The following is a 25713-nucleotide window of genomic DNA, read 5'->3' on the forward strand; positions in this document are numbered from 1 at the left end:
TCAGTGTTGCCATCCATTGCCATCATTTAGTACTGGTGACAGCGGCCTGGTGGTAATGTCACTGAGCTAGTAATTCAGAGGCCCAGGTTATTGCCCTGGGGACACTGGTTCAAATCCCACTAAGGCAGCTGGTGGAATTTAAATTCAATTAATTAATAAAATCTGAAATCGATGGTGCCATGAAACGATCATCGATTGTTGTAAAAGTCCATTTGGATCACTAATGCCCTTTAGGGAAGGAAATCTGCTGTCTTTACCTGGTCTGGCCTACATGTGACTCCAGACCCACAGCAATGTGGTTAATTTTTAACTGCCTGTTGAACTGGTCTAGCAAGCCACTCAGTTCAAGGGTAATTAGGGATGGGCAACAAATGCTGGCCTTGCCAGTGATGCCAACATCCAATGAAAGAATAAATAAAACATCAGTGTTACCCACTGCTGTTATTCACTGCTATCATTCAGTCTCATCACCCATTGCCATTACTCAGTGCCATCACCCACTGCCACCAAATATTCAAAGCGAAGAAAACTCAACAAGGTGACGTTGTAAATTGGTGGTGTCAGGAAAACCCTACATGCCAAATGAGACATATTAATTTCATTGTTTGGAAACTTACCTTAGACTTTTAATGAAAAAAACCCTACAAGTAACTTTAAAAAAAACTAGCAGCCAAGAGGGCCACTGCCATTTATATCTGAAATACCTGTAGATTGCACTGCGGCAGAAAAGTCGAACAAGGAGCCCAGCCAGGACAATGGCTTGTTCTAAGTGATTGAATTACCTAGAATAGCTTCATTAGCATGACAGTCAAGGCCATCCCCACCCACTGACTTTGAAAGAGTCAACCCCCTCCAAGTGTGAATGGACATCCTGGGGCATGTAGAACCTTGAATTTAATTAGAAGATTCCAGAAAAACCTCATTAGAAACAAAGGGGATTGAGAAGAACCATGTGACTCTGAAGAAACAAGTTTCATTACACAGACAAGCAGGAACCGTGTGGAAAGCGGCTGAGAAGGCTGCTGATCCTGTTTCTCTCTTCTCTCTCTCACTCCAAAAAACATCAAGTGAAAACCGTCTGCGACTGGGGGACCCTCCAAGCCTACAGATTGCTACAGCCAGCGAAAAGGGGAAGAGAGCCAACTGCAATTCTGCCTTCAAGTGGGGTAGTCTTGATAGACCTGCTGATCTTTTCCTACCAGTCGTTTTCAAATGTTGGTACGTCCTTCCTTATGTACAGAGATCAAAACTGTACACAGTACTCCAGGTATGGTCTTACCAAAGCCTTGTACAATTGCATCAAGACTTCCTTACTCTTGTACTCCAAACCACTTGAAAAAAGGCCAATATATCATTTGTCTTCCTAATTGCTTTCTGTACCAGCAAGTTAACTTTCTGTCATCCATCAATAAGGACAACCAAATCCCACTGAACACCAGCATTTAATAGTTTCTCACTGTTATGACCCAGTGAGAAAGAGGTCGAGGGTCCCTTTCAGCCTTCACCTGGTCTTACCGTAACAAGGTTTAATTTTAAACACACTGTGTTTTTAGCTCCCCCTTGATGAATCCTTATTCACCACTTTCCAATTATAAGGCAAAGAAACCAGCACAAACAGGCTTTCTTAGGTTTAAAGAAGAAAAGTTGAAATTTATTAAACTTAAACTTAAATTCTAATTCAGTTAATGCAAACGGATACACGACGCACCCACACTAGCATGCATATGCGATACACACATGCAAATAGAGACAGAAAAGAGCAGAAGAAAAATAAAGTGGAAAAGTTTGAAGCAATATCCAAATAGTTTTTGTTACGGTTCTTCGAGCTCACTGTAGAGTCCTTGATTGTTGGTAGATCTTGCTTTTCGTTGGGGCGCAGTATTCTTCTTAAACCTTGTTCGCTGTCGGAGACTTTTCTCTCTTGGGGTTCATGCGGTACAAGTGGATTCAGAGGCTTGTGAGAAAGAGATGGGAGCAGGCAGACAGGAGAGACTGTGATGAGCCAGCCAGGAGAGATCTTCTCAGTCCAGCAGCATTCTGCTTTCTACTCAAACTGTTTGTACAAATTTTTTAAAAATCAGGTTGCCCAGCAGGTTGGTCATGTGACTAGCTGGTTTGACCATGTCAATCTGTAATGCGAGCTCCCCCACTTTCAACATCTGGTGATCAAAAGTCCATCATGGGTTGAATGTGTCAGGGAATGGTCCTTTGTCCTTTCCAAGCACTGTCTGGTAATATGCAAATGTCTTTCCAGCCAAGGCTCCATTGTGGGTTGAATGCGTCAGGGAATACCTGCATTGTCCTTCCAAACACTGTTAATATGCAAATATCTTTTCCAGCCACGGTTGATCTGTTTAACAAGTCCTTTCTTCACTCCTGTAACAGTTTAAAATCAATGTTCACGACAAAATTAATGTGCCTCATTCTTGGGAGGTGGGGGCCTTGCATGACTCACTATTTAAAAAACATTCATTGTTTTTCTATCCTTCCAATTAAAGTCAACAACCTCACATTTCCCCACATTATATATACTCCGTCTGTCACCTTCTTGCCCACTCACTTGACTATCCATATCCCTTTGTGTCCTCCTCACAGCTTACTTTCCCACCTAGTTTTGTATCATCGGCAAACTTGAATACATTATAAAAACAAGAAATGCTGGAACCACTCAGCAGGTCTGGCAGCATCTGTGGAAAGAGAAGCAGAGTTAACGTTTCGGGTCAGTGACCCTTCTTCGGAACTGACAAATATTAAAAATGTCACAGGTTATAAGCAAGTGAGGTGGGGGTGGGGCAAGAGATAACAAAGGAGAAGGTGCAGATTGGACAAGGCCACATAGCTGACCAAAAGGTCATGGAGCAAAGGCAAACAATATGTTAATGGTGTGTTGAAAGACAAAGCATTAGTACAGAATAGGTATCAACGGACTGAATATTGAACAGCAGCAAGTGCAAACATGAAAAAAAACAGTGGGTAAGCAAACTGAACAAACAAAGATGAAATGAAATAAATGCAAAAAAAGGTTGTAAAAAAGAAAAAACAACTAAAAATGAAAGTAAAATGGGGGGCTGTCATGCTCTGAAATTATTGAACTCAATGTTCAGTCCGGCAGGCTGTAGTGTGCCTAATCGGTAGATTCATTGAAAACTGTCGGCGAGACATTGGTCATCTCAATTTCTCTGCCCCCCTCACTCACTCTAACCTGTCCCCCTCTGAACTTGAGGCACTCTGTTCTCTCAGGTCTAACCCCGACATGGTCATCAAACCTGCAGACAAGGGTGCTGCTGTTGTTGTATGGCGTACCAACCTCTACCTTGCAGAAGCTCAACGCCAACTCACAGACACTTCTTCCTTCCTCCCTCTGGACCATGACCCCACCACCGAACATCAAGCCACCGTCCAAAGGACTGTCACAGACCTCATCTCTCCTGGAGATCTTCCCCCCACAGCTTCCAACCTCATAGTCCCGCAACACCGGACAGCCCGCTTCTACCTCCTTCCCAAAATCCACAAACGGGACTGTCCCGGCAGACCCATTGTGTCAGCCTGCTCCTGCCCCACTGAACTTATTTCTTCCTATCTTGACTCTATCTTTTCTCCGCTGGTCCAGTCTCTTCCCACCTACATCCGTGACTCTTCTGACGCCCTACGTCATTTTGACAATTTCCAGTTTCCTGGTCCCAACCGCCTCCTCTTCACTATGGACGTCCAATCGCTCTACACCTCCATCCCCCACCAGGATAGTTTGAGGGCTCTCCGCTTCTTCCTGGAACAGAGGCCGAACCAGTCCCCATCCACCACCACCCTCCTCCGCCTGGTTGAACTTGTTCTCACATTGAACAACTTCTCCTTCAACACACACTTCCTTCAAGTAAAAGGTGTCGCCATGGGTACCCGCATGGGTCCTAGTTATGCCTGTCTTTTTGTGGGATATGTCGAGCATTCTTTGTTCCAGTCCTACTCAGGCCCCCTCCCCCAACTCTTTTTCCGGTACATTGATGACTGTATCGGTGCCGTTTCCTGCTCCCGCCCCGAACTGGAAAACTTTATCAACTTTGCTTCCAATTTCCACCTTTCTCTCACCTTTACATGGTCCATCTCTGACATATCCTTCCCTTCTTCGACTTCTCTGTCTCCACCTCTGGGGATTGGTTGTCTACTAATATCCATTATAAGCCCACCGACTCCCACAGCTACCTCGACCACACTTCTTCACACCCTACCTCCTGTAAGGACTCCATTCCATTCTCCCAGTTCTCCGTCTTCGACGCATCTGCTCTGATGATGCAACCTTCCATGACGGTGCTTCTGGTATGACCTCCATTTTCCTCAACCGAGGATTCCCCCCCACTGTTGTTGACATGGCCCTCAACCGTGTCTGGGCCATTTCCCGTACCTCTGCCCTCAACCCTTCCCCTCCCTCCCAGAACCGTGACAGGGTTCCCCTTGTCCTCACTTTCCACCCCATCAGCCTCCATATCCAAAGGATCATCCTCCGCCATTTCTGCCACCTCCAGCGTAATGCCACTACCAAACGCATCTTCCCCTCTCTTCCCCTGTCAGCATTCCAAAGGGATCGTGGACCCTGAGCTTCCGGTTGCTTGCCATTTCAACACTCCCCCCTGCTCTCATCTCTGTCCTGGGATTGCTGCAGTGTTCCAGTGAACATCAACGCAAGCTCGAGGAACAGCATCTCATCTACCGATTAGGCACACTACAGCCTGCCGGACTGAACATTGAGTTCAATAATTTCAGAGCATGACAGCCCCCGATTTCACTTTCATTTTTAGTTGTTTTTTCTTTTTTACAACCCTTTTTTGCATTTATTTCATTTCATCTTAGTTTGTTCAGTTTGCTTACCCACTGTTTTTTTTCATGTTTGCACTTGCTGCTGTTCAATATTCAGTCCGTTAACACCTATTCTGTACTAATGCTTTGTCTTTCAACACACCATTAACATATTGTTTGCCTTTGCTACATGACCTTTTGGTCAGCTATGTGGCCTTGTCCAATCTGCACCTTCTCCTTTGTTATCTCTTGCCCCACCCCCACCTCACTTGCTTATAACCTGTGACATTTTTAATATTTGTCAGTTCCGAAGAAGGGTCACTGACCCGAAATGTTAACTCTGCTTCTCTTTCCACAGATGCTGCCAGACCTGCTGAGTGGTTCCAGCATTTCTTGTTTATATTTCAGATTTCCAGCATCTGCAGTATTTTGCTTTTATTTGAATACATTATATTTGTTCTCTTCATCTAATTGTAATTGTAAATAGCTGAGGCCCCAGTGGTGATCTTTGCAGCACCCCACTAGCAACAGGCTGCCAACCTGAAAATGACCTATTTATTCTTACTCTCTGTCTTCAGTCAGTTAACCAATCCTCTATCCATGCTAATATATTACCCCCAATCCAATGAGCCCTTATCTTGTGCAACTAATAGAATTGTCAAACACGATTTCATTTTCATAACACCATGTTGATGCTGCCCAAGCATATTATGATTTTCTAAATGCCCTGTTACCACTTCCTTAATAATGGATTCCAGCATTTTCTGGATGACCGATATCAGGTTAACTCTCTTCCCTCCTTTCTTGAAAAGCAGTTTTACATTTGATATCTTCCAATTCAGTGCAACCTTTCCAGAATCTAGTGAACTTTGGAAGATCACAACACATGCACTATCTCTGCAGCCACCTCTTTTTGAACTGTAGGATGTAGGCCATCAGTTCCAGGGGGATTTGTTGGCTTTTAATCCCATTAATTCCTCCAGCACTTTTTCTTTACTTGTATTAATTACTTTAAATTCCTCACTCTTACTGGAGCCCTGGTTCCCATTATTTCTGGTATGTGGTTTGTGTCTTCTTCTGTGAAAACAGATACAAAATATTTGTTTAGTATCTCTGCCAATTTTCGTATTCACCATTATAATTTCTCCTGTCTCAGCCTCTAAGGGACCCACGTCTTAGACCCACTAGACTGATTTCTGGGATGAGAGAATTGGCCTATAACAGAAGATTGAGTAGAATGAGCCGATATTCTCTGGAGTTTAGAAGAATGAGAAGCAATCTCATTGAAATAGATGAGTTTCTGAGAGAACTTGACCGGGTAATTGCTGAGAGTCTCTTTCCCCTGGCTGAGGAGTCTAGAGATGGGGGCATAGTCTCAGAATAAGGGATTGGCCATTTAGGACTATGATGTGGAGAATTTTCTTCATTCAGAGGGTTGTGAATCTTTGGAATTCTCCACCCCAGAAGGGTATATATTGAGTATATTCAAGGCTGAAATCGATAGATTTTTGGACTCTATAGGAATCATGAGATATGGGGATGAGGTGGGAAAGTGGAGTTGACGTTGAAGATCAGCCATGATATTATATGGTGGAGCAGGCTTGAGGGGCCATATGGCCTATTCTGCTCTCGTTTCTTAAGTTCTTATTCATATATGCAGACTGGAAATAAGACCAAAACAAATGTAATTAAAAATGTTTCCTTTCACCAAGTCTGTGTATCTGGTCTGCACAAGGTCCTGTGCAAAGTTTGAAAATAATTATTAAACCGTGGAAGTGAGTGGTTTGGAGCACCGTACCCTGACCAGCCCCTGATTCCAGTCTCTTGCTCTGACCCCTGTGTCTGCCTGTGACTCTTGTGTCACCCCTGTCTCTTGTCCCTCATTCTGTCCCCTGCGTCTCCCCATGACTCTGACCCCTATGTCTCCTCCTGAATCTGGTCCTTCACTCTGACCTCTGTGACTTCCCATCTCGGGATCCTCGCTCTGAATGATACAGAGCTATGCTGCTGCTACCAGGTGTAAAAGTAAAAGACATTTTCTGAGCCATCTCTCACAGCAATACTGCCACCTTCTGCAGCTGATGCAACCCTTTGACCAGTAAGTTCCATTGTATTTGTAAACATGTAGGGTGAGGAATTGGGATTGTTAGCGCCCGTTTTTGGGTGCTATAAGTGCCCTTAGAACTCCAAAATGTCGTCAGAGGCAAGCACACATATTTTTGAGGCAAATCACACTGGACACCATATTGGTGCAGGCATTAGCATATGTGAAGTGAATGCCCGCCAGAAGTATGCAGAGCAAGCAGATCATGACACCAATCAGTGTGCAATGCTGATTTGATGCCATCGGTGCCATTTTGGAGGTCAACGTTCCAGCCAACACTTATCCTCACACAGCTGAACACTCATTCAACTGCAGGAAGAACTCCCTATCAGTCCTATTTAAAGGGATCATCAGCTGCTTACAGGTTAGTTGCTGGTTGATTTCTTCTGGCTGTTCCTACAATTCTACAAGTGTTTGGTGCTTTCTACTGCTGTTTCAAGTTGCTGGTATGGCAGGTGCTGAAAGACATTTTGCTGACCGCAAGGCTTCTGCACAAACTAGTTGCTCCAGATATGGATGCACTCGTAAACATTTCCCTTGGTATACAGCATCACAGAGACTGAACAGAGTAGGACAAGCTGCTGGAAGAGGAGGAGGAGGAGGAGGGTAAGAAGGGCTCTGAGCAGGAGGCCACATCTGCACAGGGAGTTCAGGGAGCAATTCTCCTACCTCAACCTCAGCGAGGAACAAAGTGAGACATCTGAACCTCAGTAAGGATGTCCTCACTGAACTCTGCCGTCTGCTGCAGCCACAATTGTAACTTCAGAGCAAGAGAAGGACCGCATTGCCAGTGGTTGTGAAGGTGACTGTGGCAATGAACTTTTTCGCGTATGACTCCTTCCAGTCTGGAGCTGGAGATATCTGCAACATCTCATGATTTGGCATCCACTGTTGCATAAGGGAGCTGACTAAAAGTCTCTATTTAAAAAGAGCTAACTGCATTTCATTCTCTTACAAGAGACAAGCAGATAGAACGAGCATGCAGTTTCTCTAGGATTGCAGGGTGCAATTGATTGCACATATATTGCTTTGTGGGCCTCGCATGTCAACTGAAACTGTAACTGAAAGGGATTCCACTCCCTCAAGCTGTTGGCCATAGGCATCAAATTCCAGATGTCAATGCCCTGTATTCCGGCAGCAGTCATAATGCCTTAATTCTGTGGCAGTCTGCTGTGGCTGCTGCATTTGAGCCACGTTCAGCAAACCAAATGGTGGCTAGTGGGCTTCAAGGGCTATCTGCTGACGACATGTCTGATGGCTCCAGTGCGCAATCCACTGCATGCATATAATGAAAACCATTCTGCCACATGAGATGTGATAGTGCAGACCATTTTTTTTTATTTGTTACATGGGATGTAAGCATCACTGGCAAGGCCAGCATTTGTTGCCCATCCCTAATTGCCCTTGAGAAAGTGGTGTTGGGATGCCTTCTTGAACCACTGCAGTCCATCTGGTGCGGGTATACCCACAGTGTTGTCAGGGAGGGAGTTCCAGGATTTTGATCCAGCAACAGTGAAGGAACGGTGATATATTTCCAAGTCAGGATGGTGTCTGGCTTGCAGGGGAACTTGCAGATGGTAGTGTTCCCACGCTTTTGCTGTCCTTGTTCTTCTAGGTGGAGTGGTAAGTTGTTGTAGTGCATCTTGTATATGGAACACACTGTTGCCACTGTGTGGTGGAGGGAGTGAATGTTTAAGGTGGCAGATGGGGTGCCGATCAAGTGGGCTGCTTTGTCCTGGATGGTGTCAAGCTGCCTGAATGTTGTGGGAGCTGTACCCATCCAGGCAAGTGGACAGTATTCCATCATACTCCAGACTTCTGCCTTGTCGATGGTGGTCAGGCTTTGGGGAGTCAGGAGGTGGGTTACTCGGTGCAGAATTCCCAGCCTCTGACCTGCTCTTACAGCCACAGTATTTACGTGGCTGCTCCAGTTCAGTTTCTGGTCAATGGTCGTTGATAGTGGGGGATTCAGCGATGGTAATGCCATTGAATGTCATGGGAAGATGGTGAGATTCTCTCTTGTTGGAGATGGTCATTGCCTGGTACTTGTGTGGCACAAATGTTGCTTGACATTTATCAGCCCAAGCCTAAATGTTGTTTAGGTCTTGCTGCATATGGATATGGACTGCTTCAGTATCTGAGGAGTTGCGAATAGTACTGAACATCATACCAACATCAGCGAACATACTCACTTCTCACCTTATGATAGTGGGAGGGTCATTGATGAAGCAGCTGAAGATGGTTGGATCTAGGACACTGCCCTAAGGAACTTCTGCAGCAACGTCCTGGGGCTGAGATGACTGGCCTCCAACAACCACAACCATCTTCCTTTGTGCTCGGTATGACTCCAATCAGTGGAGAGATTTCTCCCGATTCCCACTGACTTCAAGGGCTGGATTTTATAAGCTCTCCCCCCCGCCCCCCCAATAACCATACAATTCATTCCTTGCCCTCTCCCCCTCCCAAAATACTTAGCTTGTGTACTTGATCTTCCCCCACCCCAAAATTCATAAACTTTTAACTTCACCCCTTCCTACCATCCCCTACACCAATCAGATTAGTTTGATCCCGCTCCCCTGACTCCCACACTCAAATACTTACCTGCTCCCCACTCCCCAGCAATGTCCCGCATCGGATCTCCGAAGGCATGGGAATGCCAGCCACCAGCAGCAATATCACTGCCGAGCGGAAGGCGGGAGTGGGTAAATACTTAATTCATTTATTTTAATAAATTCACATATTTAGATTTGGCTCCTGCTGCCACTGGCAATATCAGGCTCGGCCTTTCCGGCATCGAGGCCCATTTGGGCCTCTCCTGGAGACATTTTCCGGCCCACCCCACCTAACGGCCCAATGACCCCTGACATCGGTGGGGTCGGGGGGGGGGAGTTGGGGAGAGCTGTAAAATCCAGCCCCACTGTCATGCTGAAACAACTCTTCCTCTGCCTCGAGCACACTGGAGGTGCCCTGCAGTACTTGGCAGAGCACGTGTCAAGATCATAGTGGGCTGCTGCATACTGCATGACCTCGCCATCATGAGGGGACATCCCTTGCCACCAGCTATATGGCAAGCAGCTGAGAAGTGAGGAAGAGGTAGAGGACGCAGTGGAAGGAAGGAGCTTACCTAGACAGTACCTAGATCTAGGGCTGTCCATGAAGAACTTATCTGAGTGCTATACCGTTAATGCAACCCCGATTCCCCATTCACCAACAGTCCCACACTCTACCTTCCCTTTGTCACAGGCTATCACAACATCTGCTCAGCCACAATGCAAAAATAAAAGCCACCACAAAATAAATTTTCAAAACCAATTTATCAATCAAATCATGATATACTGCATCAATCCCTTAGTGCCTGTCTTTCATGCGCCTTTGCCTGTCCTACTGCTCCTATGCAGTGTTACCCAAGTGGCTGCAGCATGGCTGGCAGAAGACCACTGACTTTCAGTGGTGGAGACTACAGATGACCTTGGAAGACGACCTTGAAAAGTTCTGGATCTAGAAGGCCCGTTGCGTACTGCATCATCTTGGTATTGGTGGTAGCAGTCTGGGCTAACTGCCTGACAGGGAACAGTAAGGGCACTGGCAGACTGGCATGGGTGGCCTCAGCAATCCTAGCAATTACTTGGAGGATAGATTTCAGGACTGTTCCCTGCAAACTCCTTTCATACTGTATTCTACAGTCCTGATGGCAGTAGTCTGAGCTTACATGGCAGCAAGCCTACCTTGCATGACTGTAGTCTGAGCTTCCACTGCAGCACTCAGATGTTGGATTGCTGCTGCTTGTGCTGGAACATTGGTCATCAAATGCAGCATCATGGTTGGGTCCACAAGTGTGTGAATGGAGTTCGCCACCACTTCATGCTGGAAAGTTCCAAGCTCTGTGCAAAGCCCTGTGTCAAATTGAAGTTGGGCTACTCCATGCTCCTTAACACTGACTGCAGACCTTCTGGCAGGGTACTCAATGCACCAAGCATTTCATTGCATATCCTCATCAACATTCTTCAGTAGGCTGCCCCATCAAAGTCCTCATCTGAGTCCTCTGCAGCGAAACCCATGTGCAACCTCACCCTCCGGCAAGCTGGCATCTATACTATCCTTGCCCCCTGCACTATTTGCAGCCTACTCGTACCCGGTGTCTCACCATTTGCAGATCCTGCCTCTAATCTAAGATACATACCGTGTCAATATCTGAGCTGGTGGCTGCGTATGTGAAATCAAGAATCAAGTGACGGTGCTGCATCTTCATCATCATTCTCTTCCTGATGTTCCTGGACTGCCTGACCATGTTGCACCACTTGGACATCTGAAAGGAGAAAAGCACATGGGTAAGGTCGTGTGTGAGGAGGGGAGAAAGTAAGAGGTACATGCTTACACCATCTGCAGCTTGTAAATCAGAAGAGAGTGTGGGATGAGGGGGAAGTGGAATGTAAGAAGGAAGATTAGATATGAGGATATTGTCATCTTTGGTTTGAGCCCCGCCACTGGCCATGGCCTCAGCAATGGACATCCCAATAATGGCCAGCACCATCTCCATAAGGGTTAGGACAGGTAGACGGACCTGCCCCTTCGGTTGTATGCCACGTTATCCTGCAAGAGAATGGGAAATGTGTCAGTGAGTGTAGTGCAATCTGTTTGGCTGATGTGGCTGTCACGGTTGAATAGCTGGCAGTGTGTGCAACCTGTGAGTGTGAAGCTTGCACCAGTGCTAAGCATGTGAGGGTGAAGTGAAGTATATGAATGTTAGGTATGAGGCCTGATTGATACAGATTGTTGGTAGGTGAGTGATGGGGGGTGTGGTGATTTGAGCAGTGTGTGAGGCTACTGGTGCAGTTGGATGCATATGACATTTGAAGATACCATTCATTGCTCTTGACGAGAACTTCTTGCGACATTGCATTCGATTCTTAGGGTTTGACTACTGGCACTGACCACAGCTATCTTCTCCCACTGCCTTTTTAACACTTGTCTGGGGGCCTCCATCCCCCATGAGGATACAGGACACCTCTCCTCCTTTCAACCTCCTTCACCAAGACTGCCAGTGGAGTGCCTGAAAACCTTGGAGCCCACTCTCACCCCATTGTGCCATTCCTTACTCTTCAACCACGACTCCCAGAACCTGTTCCAGGCACAATGCACCTCTCCTTTAAGAGGTGCAAGCTAGCTTTAAATGCTGCTATCCACTCATGATATTGACCCTCTGCTGGATGCAGACAATGATTATTCATGACAACCTCTGTGGCGCGTACTGAAGAGTCCCTCCAGACTGGTCAAGGCAACGGAATTGCATTTTCAGCATGCCAATGATGTGCTCAATGATGGCTCTGGTGGATGCCTGAGTGACACTGTACCTCTCTTCAGCAGCGCTTTGGGGATGACATACTGGTGGCATCAACCATGTACAAAGAGAGTAACCCTGATCACCCAGGATCCATCCATCCACTTCGGCTGATTCCTCGAAAACTGCTGGCAGCTGAGAGTTCCTCAAAATGTAGGAGTCAGGACAGCTCCCTGGGAAACGTGCGCAAACTTGTATGATTCTTTTCATGTGGTCACAAACCAGTTGCACGTTTAAAGAGTGCAAGCCTTTGCAATTAACCAAGACAGCCAGCTGGTCCCAGGGAGCTCTAATGGCCACAGGAGTATAAGTGATCACCCCCTACACTCTAGGAACCCAGCGATGGTGCCAAAGGCTGCAGACCTTGCTGCCTGGTGAGTAGGTGAAATCATTGACAGGTTGAAAAAGGGCATTGATAACTTCTTTGCACCTGTGGGTTGCAGACTGCAAGATGCCACATATGTTGCCCGTTGATCCCTGGTAGCAAAGAGATTGAGTGCAATAGTAACCTTGAGGTTAAGTGGCATGGTGTTCCCAACGAAAACAAGTGGTTACAGGCAAGGTTGAAGGATTGTACACATTTCTGTCGCCATTGTAAGTCACATCCTCATGCTTCCCTGGCATTGCCTGACATCTGAAGATAATATGTCCTTGTCCTGAGGATGTGATGACACACCAATGCCCATCTTCGATAACGCCTTTCCTGGATGGCTTCATTTTGAATAGCCTCACCCTCTTGTGCTGCTTGCTCCTCCTGTTGAGGCATCATTCATTGATCGCCAAGATCCCTCCTCCGTCTCTTCCTCTGCAATTGTTTGCATGTTAGAGGACAAATTGCGTGTGAGACTCATGTCTTTGCAGCTTTTCAACTGTTCAGATGAGAAGAGTGTTGTAAAACCGTCCTTCTTCTGCCATTCAGCAGAACCATGAAAGTCATGAGCAGATCGCTGTTATGTGCCTTACATTTGCATACAGCAGGAGATCCCACTCATCATCATTTGTCTCCTCCCAAATGATATGCATTCCTTGATTGGACATGCAGTTTGCATTCTTCTTCCAGAAAATGTTGTGATATTAGGCAATAAAAGCAAAATACTGCAGATGCTGGAAATCTAAAATAAAAACAAGAAATACTGGAAATACTCAGCAGGTCTGGGAGCATCTGTGGAGAGAGAAGCTGAGTTAACGTTTCAGGTCAGTGACTCTTCTTCAGAACTGGCAAATATTAGAAATGTGAAAGGTTATAAGCAAGTAAAGCTAGGGTGGACCAAGAGATAACAAAGGAGGCGTAGGTAGGACAAGGTCACAAGGTCAAGGCCATTTCAACACTCCCCCCTGCTCTCATACTCACATCTCTGTCCTGGGATTGCTGCAGTGTTCCAGTGAACATCAACGCAAGCTCGAGGAACAGCATCTCATTTACTGATTAGCACACTACAGCCTGCCGGACTGAACATTGAGTTCAATCATTTCAGAGCATGACGGGCCCCCCATTTTACTTTTATTTTTAGTTATTTTTTTCTTTTTCCTTTTTTAAATATTTTTTTAATGTTTATTTTATTTCATTTCATCTTACTTTGTTCAATTTGCTTACCCACTGTTTTTTTTCATGTTTGTACTTGCGACTGTTCAATTTTCAGTCCGTTACCACCCTATCTGTACTAATGCTTTGTCTTTCAACACATCATTAACATATTATTTGCCTTTGCTCCATGACCTTCTGGTCAGCTATTCTGTGACCTTGTCCTATCTACACCTTCTCCTTTGTTATCTCTTGCCCTACCCCCGCTTTACTTGCTTATAACCTTTTACATTTCTAATATTAGCCTGTTCTGAAGAAGGGTCACTGACCCGAATCGTTAACTCTGCTTCTCTCTCCAGTGATACTGGGCAAGTTTGCCCACCTTCCAACCTCCTCCTGCCATCTTCCAGACTGCACCCATCATCTTTAACCCATCTTAACCTCCACCCTTGCCCTGTTATCAAAGAACCTCCCCAGTACCGTTGACCGGCTCATCATCAATATACACATGCCATCCCTCCCCCACCCCCCATCCCTACTCCCATCACCATCCAACTGCCGATTCTCATCCTTGAACCTCCAAGAATTCACCTCATATAGTTACAGATTTCCAATCCCCTCCCTATGATGACCTCAAATATCCAGCCCTAAGTCTTGACCTTCCCCCCCACTCCCACCCCAACTATATGCAATTGTCCCCTGTGACTGCGACCGTATCTTCTGCCAGCTCATGTGGACACACAGGACTCCAACGACAGCGATCCTCCTTCCTTAAGCCTCTCAGGACCATCAGTTTTCTGACAGGAACATATCAACCCACCACCCCCTGCAACCACGCACAGCCAACTTCATCGTCAAAATCAGTCACTACACACACTGGGCTCTGCCCTCCATCCTCCCCTGCTCCTCCATTCACCCAAGACCCCACCTTGTCCTCCCTGACTACCCTCCCCTGCTCCTCCATGCACCCGAGACCCCACCCTGTCCTCACTGACTACCCTCCCCTGCTCCTCCATGTAGTCCCCACCATGCCGTCGCCGCCATCCCCCGAGATGATTCACCCTTGTTAGTGCCAGGCCTGGAGAAAAACATTCATTCTAATGCTGGCATTAGTTTAGCAGCTGAGTGAAAGAGAGAAGAGCACACTGCTGAGACGCAACTACACAAATCCGACCGTTGCACACCACATTGAAACGTTCGTGAACTGGGTGGCACGGAAATATCACTCGTCTATCAGTTAATCTGGCAGGTAGGACTAAATCTCAACTATGCAAAGGGTAATGAGTATTCATGCCATGTGAATGAAAGCAAAGCTGCAATTTGCCACCGCGCTGGGGGAACCCCAGAATGGCGCAAACCTGCCGACAACTTAATTCCTCTAAAATATCCTGCCATCGGGAATCCAAAAAAAAACCTCCAGTCTAATTATATCGCCTTGCACACCACCAGATCCGTCGTGGCAGATTGCATAAAATTCCCCCCAAGTAGTTGTGCATGCTACTAATATTTGGGACTTTTTTTTTTCATTCATGGGATGTGGGCATCGCTGGCTAGGCCAGCATTTATTGTCCATCCCTAATTGCCCTTGAGAAGGTGGTGGTGAGATGCCTTCATGAACCGCTGCAGTCCATGTGCGGTAGGTACACCCACAGTGCTGTTAGGAAGGGAGTTCCAGGATTTTGACCCAGCAACAGTGAAGGAACAGCGATATCGTTCCAAGTCAGGATGGTGCATGGTTTGGAGTGGAACTTGCAGGTGGTGGTGTTCCCATGCATCTGCTGCCCTTGACCATCTAGGTGGTAGAGGTCGCGGGTTTGGAAGGTGCTGTCTAAGGAGCCTTGGTGCATTGCTGCAGTGCATCTTGTATATGGTACACACTGCTGCCACTGTGCATCGGTGGTGGAGGGAGTGAACGTTTGTGGATGGGGTGCCAATCAAGCGGGCTGCTTTGTCCTGGATGGTGCCAAGCTTCTTGAGTAGGAGCTGCACCCATCCAGGCAAGTGAACAGTATTCCATCACACTCCTGACGTGTGCCTTGTAGATGGTGGACAGGCTTTGGGGAGGCAGGAGGTGAGTTACTCGCCGCAGGATTCCCAGCCTCTGACCTGCTCTTGTAGCCACGGTATTTATATGTCCACTCCAGTTCAGTTTCTGGTCAATGGTAACCCCCAGGAAATTGATAGTGGGGGGATTCTACGATCATAATGCCATTGAATGGCAAGGGGAGATGGTTAGATTCTCTCTTGTTGGAGATGGTCATTGCCTGGCACTTGTGTGGCATGAATGTTACTTGCCACTTATCAGCCTAAGCCTAGATATTGTCCAGGTCTTGCAGCATTACTACAAGGACGGCTCCAGTATCTGAGGAGTCACAAATGGTGCTGAACATTGTGCAATCATCAGCGAACATCCCCACTTCTGACCTTATGATTGAAGGAAGGTCATTGATGAAGCAGCTGAAGATGGTTGGGGCTTGGACACTACCCTGAGGAACTCCTGCAGTGATGTCTTGAAGCTCAGATGATTGACCTCCAACAACCACAACCATCTTCCTTTGTGCTAGGTATGACCTCCAACAACCACAACCAGCTTCCTTTGCGCTAGGTATGACCCCCAACTAGCGGAGAGTTTTCCCACTGATTCCCATTGACTCCAGTTTTGCTAGGGCTCCTTGATGCCATACTCGGTCAAATGCTGCCTTGATGTCAAGGGCAGTCACTCTCACCTCACCTCGAGTTCAGCTCTTTCGTCCATGTTTGAACCAAGGCTGTAATGAGGTCAGGAACTGAGTGGCCCTGGAGGAATCCAAACTGAGCGTCACTGAGCAGGTTATTGCTAAGCAAGTGCCGCTTGATAGACAACACCTTACATCACTTTACTGATGATCGAGAGTAAACTGATGGGGTGGTAATTGGCTGGGTTGGACTTGTCCTGCTTTTTTGTACAGGACATACCTGGGCAATTTTCCACATTGCCAGTGTTGTAGCTGTACTGGAACAGCTTGGCGTGAGGCGCGGAAAGTTTTGGAGCACAGGTCTTCAATACTATTGCCGGAATGTTGTCAGGGCCCATAGCCTTTGAAGTATCCAGTGTCTTCAGTCATTTCTTGATATCACGTGGAGTGAATCGAATTGGCTGAAGGCTGGCATGTGATGCTGGGAACTTCAGAAGGAGGCCGAGATGGGGATCATCACTCAGCACTTCTGGCTGAAGACTGCTGCAAATGCTTCAGCCTTATTTTTTGCACTGTTGTACTGGGCTTCCCCATCATTGAGGATGGGGATATATGTGGAGCCACCTCCTCCAGTTGTTTAATTGTCCACCACCATTCACAACTGGATGTGGCAGGACTGCAGAGCTTAGATTTGATATGTTGGTTATGGGATCACTTAGCTCTGTCTATCGCACGCTGCTTACGCTCTTTGGCACGCAAGTAGTCCTGGGTTGTAGCTTCACCAGGTTGACATCTCGTTTTGAGGTATGCCTGCTGCTGCTCCAGCATGCCCTCCTGCACTCTTCAACGAACCAGGGTTGGTCCCCCGGCTTCATGGTAATGGTAGAGTGGAGGATATGCCTGGCCATGAGGTTACAGGTTGTAGTCGAGTACAATTCTGCTGCTGCTGATGGCCCACAGCGCCTCATGGATGTCCAGTTTTGCATTGCTAGATCTGTTTGAAATCTATCCCATTTAGTACAGTGGTAGTGCCACACAACACGATGGAGAGTATCCTCAATGTGAAAACGGGACTTTGTCTCCACAAGTACTGTGTACTCCTAGCAATACTGTCATGGACAGATGCATCTGCGAGAGGCAGATTGGTGAGGACGACATGTTTATTTTTCCCTCTTGTTGGTTCCCTCACCACCTGCTGCAGGCCCAGTCTAGCAGCTATGTCCTTCAGGATTCAGCCTGCTCGGTTAGTAGTGGTGCTACCAAGCCACTCACATTGAAATCTCCCACCCTGGTGAAGCTACAACACAGGACTACTTGCGTGCCAAACAGCGCCCTTGCCACCCTCAGTGCTTCCTCCAAGTGCTGTTCAACATGGAGGAGTACTGATTCATCAGCTATGGCGGGGAGTGGGGGGGATGTGTTTGGTGGTAATCACCAGGAGGTTTCCTTGCCCATGTTTGCCCTGATGCCATGAGACTTCATGCGGTCTGGAATCAATGTTCAGGATTCCTAGGGCAACTTCCTCCTGACTGTATACCACTGTACTGCAGCCACCTCTGCTGCGTCTGTCCTGCCAGTGGACAGGACATACCCGGGGATGGTGATGGCAGTGTCTGGAACATTGTCTGTAAGGTATGATACAGTGAATATGACTATGTCAGGCTGTTGCTTGACTAGTCTGAGGGACAGCTCTCTCAACTTTGGCACAAGCCCCCGGATGTTAGTAAGGAGGACATTGCAGGGTTGACAGGGCTGGGGGTTTTGCCTTTGTCACTGCCGGTGCCTAAGTCGATGCCAGGTGGTCCGTCCGGTTTCATTCCTTATTGACTTCGTAGCAGTTAGATACAACTGAGTGGCTTGCTAGGCCATTTTAGAGGGCATTTAAGAGTCACATGTAGACCAGACCACATCAGGACAGCAGATCTCCTTCCCTAAAGGACATTAGCGAAGCAGATGGGTTATTACAACAAACGACAATGGTTTCATGACCAACATTAGACTAGCTTTTAATTCCAGATTTATTAATTGAATTCAAATTCCACCTTCTGGCGTGGTGGGATTCAAACCCTTGTCCCCCAGAGCAATACCCTGGGTCTCCGGGTTACTAGTCCGGTGACAATACCACTACGCCACCACCTCCCCGACCAAGCCACTGCCTCCCCACTATGCCACCGCCTCCCCACATTTCAGTATATTGACTGATATTGCAGTATATTGACTGGTACTGCAGTATATTGACTAATATTACAGTCGACAGAGCTGGCGGGCAGCCATAAAGGCGGGGCTAAAGTGTGGCGAGTCGAAGAGACTTAGCAGTTGGCAGGAAAAAAGACAGAAGCGCAAGGGGAGAGCCAACTGCGAAATAGCCCTGACAACCAATTTTATCTGCAGCACCTGTGGAAGAGTCTGTCACTCTAGTATTGGCCTTTATAGCCACTCCAGGCGCTGCTCCGCAAACCACTGACCACCTCCAGGCGCTTACCCATTGTCTCCCGAGACAAGGAGGCCAAAGAAGAATTACAGTCGACTGGTACTAAAGTACTCTGACTGATATTAATGTAGGCTGATTGATAATACATATTATTAACTGATATCACAGTATCATGATTAATATTAAACAGTATCCTGACTGACATTACAGTAGACTTATTAACATTATAGCCTGATTAATATGACAGTATCATGACTATTACGTATCTTGACTGACAGTATAGTAGATTTATCGGAGATTTCCTCGCACTGGACCAGGGATGAGGGACTTAAATTATGCGAAGAGACTGGAAAAACTGAAGTTGTTGTCCTTAAAACAGAGAAAGTTAAGAGGTGATTTAATCAAGGTTTCAAAATCATGAAAGGTTTTGATCAACTAAATAAGGAGAAACTGTTTCCAGTGGCAGAAGGGTCAGTAACCAGAGGATACAGATTTAAGGCAATTGGCAAAAAAACACTTGAGGCCACATGAGAACACTTTTTTACAGTGACTTGTGATCTCGAATGCACGGCCTGAAAGGATGGTAGAAGCAGATTCAATGGTAACTACCATTCAAAAGAGAATTGGATAAATATTTGAGGGAATAGATTTACAAGGATATGGAGAAGGAGCAGAGGAGTGGGATTAACTGGATAGCTCTAACAAAGATACAGACACGAACGGTCGACTGGCCTCCTTCTGTGCCATTTCATTCTATGATTACGATATGCTAACTGATAACAAAGAAACCTGACTAATATGAGAGTGCTGGCTGATTTTATGCATGGATATTACCATATCCTGATTAACATTACAATAGGCTGATTGATAATATAGTAGCCTGATTGATATTACAGACTATTGACTGATATCACAGTATCCTGACTGATATTACAGTAACATGATCAATATTACAGTATACTGACTGATATTACAGTAGCCTGAACAATACAGTATACTGACTAATATAACTGTATATTGATTAATATTTCATATTACCATATAATATTACTATTACAATAGTCTTAGTGGTATTACAGCCTGAATAATATTGCATTAATCTGACTAATGTTACAATCGTCTGATTTCTATTATAGTATCCTGACTAATATTACAGTATTCTAAGTGATATTACAGTGTTGAATATGTCCTGGTTGTTAAGGAGGATGAGATGCACAACACGTGCGCCAGCTGCAGTTATGGATTATCAGGGTAAAGAGCTGTCAGACACCAATCTAAATCAAATCAGTAAGATTACTGACCTTTGTGACTGCACACACCACAGACCTCCTCTTATTCAGTGTTTAAACAAATAAAGGCAGCGATTTTGTAATATTATGACAGTCATCCAATCTGCCCAGCTGTGACGCACCAGCAGACAGGGAACGTGCTGAGCTGCAAGTCACTCATTTGAGCCTATTCAATGCTCTGTTTAATACAGTCTGTTGCAGCCTGACATACTCTGCACAATCCCCCTATTGTGTCAAATCAACAACTGGCAGTGGGTCTTCTTCAAATAATATATATAATTTCAGTTCCACCCTGACACACGATTATCCCGTTATAGGTCAGGGAATGGAATGTGAACCAACAGCAAGCACCAGATGCAAATTCAATTTACAAAGATAGCCCTATTTGTGGGTTGTTTGACACCAGCTGTGTATGCAAGCATGCACTGCCAAATTTGATATTTAAGGTATAAATATTGGCAAGCTGAGTCTGTAAAGAGCACTGCTACTGGACTTTGACAGACTGCACTACAATGAGGCAGATGCCATGATCTTAGAGGGAAGGCCAGTGGAACTGAAGGGAGATTTGTGTTCCTACATCTCACTCAGCTAACCCTTTGAGTAACTGATTATCCCAAGTAAGGAACCTGATCTTTCTTGACCACCTCATATAAATTTCCCCAAAGTAGATATCTGGACAGGTAAACAAGGTCCATTCTTATGGTGTTCTCTGGGGAACACTGTTCATCATGTCTTTCTAACTTTCCTGCTGATTGAGCACTTTGGAATATTTTACTACCTATGCTAATGCATATTGTTTTTGTCAACTAAAATCCGTTGAGTTTATTTTACCATGTCAGATTAGTTCTCCTCTTTGTACTAATCTGACTTTCTGTCTTGGTGTCTCTCTTATCCTTCTTGCATTTGTCTATCTGCTGTTTCCATCTTACCTCAATCTTTATTTCAATCTTCTCTCTCTCTCTCAGCCTCTATATCTCTCAATCTTTCCTTTCCACTAGTTTTCCTTGTCTTATATTTACCTTTCTCCCTCTGTCTCTTTCTCTGATATTTCCCTTCTCTGTCACTCTCCCTTTTTCTAACATTTTCTCTTTTCTCTCTGTCTCTCTTTCTGATATTTCCCCTACTGTCTCCCTTCTCTCTTTCTCTGATATTTTCCCTTCTCACTGTTTCCGCCCATTCTCTGATTTTCCCTTCTTTCTATTATTTTCCCCTTCTCCCTCTGGTTCTCTCTCTCTAATGTGCTTTCTCTGGCTCTCTTAGCGATATTTTCCCTTTGTTTCTATCTCTAGCTCCTATCAGCCTTTCCTCTCCCTAAACCAGTTGTACAAGTCCACTCCCTTCCCTGCCTTCGAACTGCCCCAAGCAAAACCCAGTTCCAGCCTCACACCTTCCCTTTTGTTAAGACACACTGTTCTGTTCTGTTTTGGTTGGGTTTGTTCTCAAAGTATTCAGCAAAGTATTCAGTTGGCTTCATCTCAACAGACTAAAATCAGTTTTCTGCAGCAAGTCTTTCTCAATTTTTGGCTCTCAACTGCAATGTGACACAAGTGAGGCATTAACCCTTTTGCTGCTGGAGTTCATGTAGGCTGATTTCAGTCACACTTTTTATTCCACCAGGGGTATGTGATCCTGCCTGTTTTAAACCTGCGCTTTACAACAAGAACCTACACCCCCATCTCTGTGAGCTACAATATTTGTAAAATACAAAACAGCTGCAGAGTAAAAGCTGGAACTCCAATGAAACATTTTTTTACCAGAGCCACACAAAACAGCTGTGAATTCCCATCAAAATTCCTAGAGGGCCTGGCAGCCCGAGTGTGGGAAAAGGTAATCAATCCCTCAATTACAATGTGGAGAGCTGTAGAAAGAAGGACTGAATCCCCCACCCCCACTCGGACCTGTGGCTAGGTTGGGCTGACCATCTGGAAGAAAAAAGAAAGAGAAAGAGAGAAGGAAGATATATTGTGTTTTTCATGACCTCAGGACATCCCAAAGCTCTTTACAACCAATAAAGTATGTTTGAAATATATTGACAGTTGTAATGTAAGAAGAATGTGCATTGTCAAACATATTTAGCGACTGCGTACACACATGTGTTTGACCAAACAAAAAGACCAGCTCAGCCAGAGTTCCTTCATCTGCATTGTATCTTATAAGTTGTTTTACTCTGGGCAAATCCAAGTGAAGGCCCAAGGATATTCAGCAACACCAAGATTGAAAACAGCAGGAGAGACGATGAGGTCAATCGGGAAATATTTGTTAGTTGATGCCTGCAGATTGTAGTGAAATGAGTCTTGGACAGTATGGGATGGTCTCAACCCTACTGAGGATGGGCTCATGGCATAGAAACTGCTCTGAATTCATGATTAATTACCAATCTCATTCAGAGAAGCCACAAAGATGTGTGGGTAGGAAATGAAAATGCCACACTGGCACCATATATAGTGATCTGATAAAATTAAGTATAAAACACATTTGTGAGGGAAAGAATGAGAAAATGGAGCATCTAACCCGAGATGTGCCTGCCCTTGAAGGGCTTGATGATAGTAAAGTGGCCCATCCTCCAGGAGTGACACCCGTTACTTAGATGAAAACGAACAGAACTCCCCTTTAGAAATATTCTGATGATCTGTGGTTCTGTGAACTATAATGTCACAGCACTAACCTATGATTCAGTTTGTGGCCGCTGTACATATATGTGGCTGTTGTTCCTGTTCAGTCTCACCCTTCACAACCAAGATGGCAGACCCCAACCTTTCCTGAGTCAAACTTACTGAGATAAGGCCCCTCAAGGATTGCTCTTTATCTTTCTCAAAGGGAAAACAGGGTCTCCAATCAACACTTCTCCCTGGCTGAGGTGATTCAGATTGGTTACATGGCATGGGGAGGGATTGGCAGTGGACCATCGAACTGGGACACCAAACTATTTCTCTGCCCACTGCACTATTTGGGGCAGATCCCCTTTTAGGTGCCTACAGCTTCTGCTGCTCTATATATACCAACTCTATCGTTGTATTCAGGTGTTGGTCAGACTCGTTCTGGAAGGCTGTGTCCAGCTCCAGTCACATTCATTGGAAGGAGGCTTGAGGCCTGGGGAGGGACCTGAGGGACAAAAGAAGAATGATGTTGAGTACCAGGAATTTAGAGAGAGAAATGATTGAGAGATATGGTGAGAAGATGGATAGGTGGGGTTGAGGAATAATGGGAGATGTGGGCCAGTGGGTTTGACCTATTAAAAAGGGGTGAGCTTCTTCCTGTTTTTATGTTCCAACACAATGAAGTCCAGACAAATACATTCCTGTAATAGACTACAGCTCCAAACCCAACATTCCTACTGACAGACTCACAACCTTACAGTCTCAATATCTAGAATTCCAGTCAGATAAATCACTTCCCATTTTGTGGAATTCTTGATCAATGCATAAACTATTGCTTAATAATAGATGTTTTAATGCCTCAGCACCTGACAACCAGTTGCACACCAGAGGCTGAATTTTACAGTGTCCCCCGCCCCCCAACGTCAGGTGTCGTGGCGGAGGGGCTGGAAAATGCCTCCGGCAAAGGCCCGCCATGGGTCTCGATGCCAGGAAGGCCCGGCCAAATATTGCCGCTGGCAGCAAGGCCTCATGCCGGCCCCCCAGCCACTCGGCAATGTGAGCAAAATTTGCAAATGTTAATTCATTAAAATAAATGAATTGATTACTTACCCACTCCCGCCACCCATTCCGGGGAGATATTGGTGCTGGTGGCCGGCATTCCAGCGTCTTCAGAACTCCATCTGGAGAACCGAGGCAGAACACTGGTGGGGAGGGGGGGGGCATAAGTTTCTCTGTGTGGGGGTGTGGGGAGCGGCATCAGAGTAATTTAATTGGTCTAGGTGATGGTGAAATGGGGTAAAGTTTAAAGGTAATTGACTTTGGGGGTGGGGGGGAAAGGTCAGGTGCACCAGGTAAATGTTAGGGGGGACGGGGGTGGAGGGAGGGCAGGTACTTAATTCTATGGTTATTGGGGGAGGGGGGGTGGGAGAGGGTCAGGATCAAGTTATTTAATTTTTTAAAATAAAAAATGTCCCTTTAAATTTTAAATGGCAATGTAGGGCTTGAAGCCCTTTAAAAATGGCATTGGCACCTGTGCAATGGTGTCTTATGCCATTGCCAGGGACAGACCGCCCGTCCCCTCCACATCATCGTGGGGGGTCCACCCCGGCCATTTAAATGAGCCGCTACGTTTAATATCATGCCGCTCTGCGAAGTGCGGCCCGCGAGTGTGGGCTACCATTGTTTACGGCAGCGGCAATGTAAAATCCAGCCCCAGGTGCGCAAATGCCTACTGAGCCAATGAGCACTTGTTAAAAATTTCCCTGCTGATATACCTGCAGTAAGTCTGCTTGATCGGCAACCCATCCACTGGCTTAAACATTCACTCCCTCCACCATTGGCTCATCTGGCTGTAGTGTAACTACAGAATGCAACTCACCAAGACTTCTTCAACAGCACCTTCCAAACCCGCGGCTGACACCACCTACAGGACAAGGGCAGCAGGTATATGAGAACACCACCATCTGCAAGTTTCCCTCCAAGAACCATAGAAAAATTACGACACAGAAGGAGGCCATTCAGCCTGTCGTGTCCGTGCCGGTTGAAAAAAAACTAACCGCCCAATCTAATCCCACCTTCCAGCACCTGGTCCATAGCCTTCAGGGTTACAGCACTTCAGGTGCATGTCCAGGTACCTTTTCAAAGAATTGAGGGTTTCTGCCTCTACCACCCTTCCTGGCAGTGAATTCCTGACACCCACCACCCTCTGGGTGAAAACATTTTTCCTCATGTCCCCTCTAATCCTTCTACCAATCACCTTAAATCTGCGCCCCCTAGTAATTGACCTCTCCACTAGGGGAAACAGGTCCTTCCTATCTACTCTATCTAGGCCCCTCATAATCTTGTACATCTCTATTAAGTCACCCCTCAGCCTCCTCTGTTCTAAGGAAAATAACCATAGCCTATCCAATCTTTCCTCATAGCTGCAACTTTTGAGCCCTGGCAACGTTCTTGTAAATCTCCTCTGTACTCTCTCCAGAGCAATTATGTCCTTTCTGTAATATGGTGACCAGAACTGTACGCAATACTCCAACTGTGGCCTAGCCAGCGTTTTATACAGTTCCAGCATTACATCCCTGCTTTTGAATTGTATACCTCGGCCAATAAAGGAAAGCATTCCATATGCCTTTTTCACCACTGTATCTACCTGTCCTGCCACCTTCAGGGACCTGAGGACATGCACTCCAAGGTCTATCACTTCTTCCAGCCCTCTCAATATCCTCCCATTTATTGTGTATTCCCTCGCTTTATTTGCCCTCCCCAAATACATTACTTCACACTTTTCTGGATTGAATTCCATTTGCCACTTTTCCGCCCACTCAACCAAACCATTGATATCTTTCTGGAGTCTACAGCTATCCTCTTCACTATCAACTACACGGCCAATTTTTGTGTCATCAGCAAATTTCCCAATCATGCCTCCCATATTTAAATCCAACTCATTAATATATACCACAAACAGCAAGGGA

General features: G+C 46.0%; 1 long non-coding RNA gene across 2 annotated transcripts in view; it reads right to left on the bottom strand.

The window, feature by feature from the left end:
- Nucleotides 1–1699: 1699 nt before the first annotated feature.
- LOC137352121 (uncharacterized) overlaps nucleotides 1700–25713 on the bottom strand; it is a 40187-nt gene continuing 16173 nt past the window's right edge. Inside the window, exons 1-3 of one of the 2 annotated variants that reach the window (XR_010969643.1) lie at nucleotides 20160–20335; nucleotides 11073–11198; nucleotides 1700–2376 (exon numbers count right to left, since the gene is read on the bottom strand). This is a non-coding gene — a long non-coding RNA (uncharacterized lncRNA). Of the gene's footprint in view, nucleotides 2377–11072; nucleotides 11199–20159; nucleotides 20336–25713 lie in introns of those variants that run through there. The other variant, XR_010969644.1, reaches the window with a different exon arrangement.

Source organism: Heterodontus francisci, chromosome 37 (assembly GCF_036365525.1).
Source record: "Heterodontus francisci isolate sHetFra1 chromosome 37, sHetFra1.hap1, whole genome shotgun sequence".
NCBI classification, from domain to species: Eukaryota; Metazoa; Chordata; class Chondrichthyes; order Heterodontiformes; family Heterodontidae; genus Heterodontus; species Heterodontus francisci.